Source organism: Myotis davidii, unplaced genomic scaffold, assembly GCF_000327345.1.
Source record: "Myotis davidii unplaced genomic scaffold, ASM32734v1 scaffold726, whole genome shotgun sequence".
NCBI classification, from domain to species: Eukaryota; Metazoa; Chordata; class Mammalia; order Chiroptera; family Vespertilionidae; genus Myotis; species Myotis davidii.
In genome coordinates this window covers 543,976-545,772 of record NW_006297808.1, presented here as the reverse complement: position 1 = coordinate 545,772, position 1,797 = coordinate 543,976, and positions in this window count along the sequence as shown.

Here is a 1,797-nt window from a genome sequence, read left to right as displayed (position 1 = left end):
GCTGGAACTCCCCGCGGGTCTGCGTGGCTAGCCTGGCCCCGCCCCCACCGCCCGCGACGATTGGCTTTCTTATAAGAAAAACTACCCAATCAAAGAAGTCGCTGGCAGTCCGCCCCTCCACTATCAACCAATGGGCTCAAAGTTTTGGCCCGCCTCCAGCCCAGGACGACTGCTTTGCGGTGTTTTCTTGGTGGCGGGGTAGGTGGGCTTCTCGGTGCCTTGCCGGCTCCGACCTGTGTGCTTCCTAGAAAGCCATGAGCGTTTAGGCAGTGGGAGCCCCTGAGTTCTTAGGGGCGAGAGAGGGAGCTAACAACAAGCAAAACTGTTGCCGGAACTGCCCAAGAGGGTGGCCATTACTCCCCTGGCATATCACTGATCATGTGGTTTAGACCCCCTGACCTTGCCTAGCTCTGGGCTGGTCATGTGGCTTAAACACATCATCTTTCCTCCCTAGAGATAACATCTCTGTTTCCGTTGTATTGCAACTCCAGGCCCAGAAAAGCAACAAACCAGGCGGCCATGCCAGGGCTAATGACCCCTGGGCTGACCCATCAGTGGGAGACCAAGGCCCAGAAAGGGCACACTTGGAAACGCAGATGAATATTCTATTGAGATCCTCCTGGAACACCTCCCCTGATCTCTCAGCCTTTAAAACCCTCCAGGCAAGGACCTAGAGCAAACTCCCTCCTGGGAGCCCACCCATTCCTTTCCCTTTCCTCCCGGCATTCAACTCCTAAACTGGAAGGGACCCCATGCAACTTGCAACCAGGGGAGTAATGGGCAGCAGCAGCAGCTCCTCCCGGGCTAAACCCTTGAACCTGTTCCCAAGGCCCCCTTCTCTCTGACTCTCCAGGGAGCCAAAGCAGCCTTGGCTCACTCCTTTCCCGTCACATTTCTGACAGCCAGAGCAGCCCTGCCTAGTCTCTCTCCTGTAGCTCCGTCTATCCCAAGCCTTACCTTGTGTCACTGTCCCCAGCTTTAATAAATGTACTCAGAATCGCCTGGTTTTGTGTTATGAAATCTTTCCTGCATGAAGTTAAGAACCCACACAGTATAGGCAGACCTGCTCCAGGCCTGGTCCGTTGCCAGTAACAGAACCTTGTTATGACATAATTACAATACCCAGCTCATGTGAACTTGGAAAAAAACAAACAAAAAAAAACCCCTCTTTCCTTTTGTACAACTCATCCAAGTGCCCGTCTGGTTGATGGCTGGGATGCTGCTCCATTCATGAATCACTTAATAAAGCCAATTAGATCTTCAATTTACTTGGCTTAATTACATTCTTTAACAGGGGTTGGAGTATTCCTTTTCTAGACCTGGACAATAAAAAACAGCTACTATCTGATTCTCTATGAAGTGGGCCCAAGCACCCAGAGGACAGTAGGGCTACAAGATGAAGGAGTCGGTGTGGAGCAGTGCCCTCTCCATCAATCTGCATTGGACTGTAACTGTGAAAATAATACAAGCAGAATTACTTTTTGACGTTGGAGCTACCATCCCAGAGTAACTGCCTTGAAGGTCTTACTACTCAAACCTTTGGTATATTAAAAGTAGGCAAAATAACCTTCGGACTGGGCGTAAAGCCGCGTTGCATTCAAACAAGTGTTTGTAAAGTTAATTAAAAAAAGCAGACATTATGACTGCTTGAGTGAAAATTAAAGATCTTCTTAGAATTAGCATCACTATGTTAGCTTATTGGCACCTATAGAAATTCCTTCCTTTGGTTCATGTAGTTATCCCCCTCTCCTTTCTCATAAATACCCCTTGCTTTCACCTCCTAATTGGATCCTATAT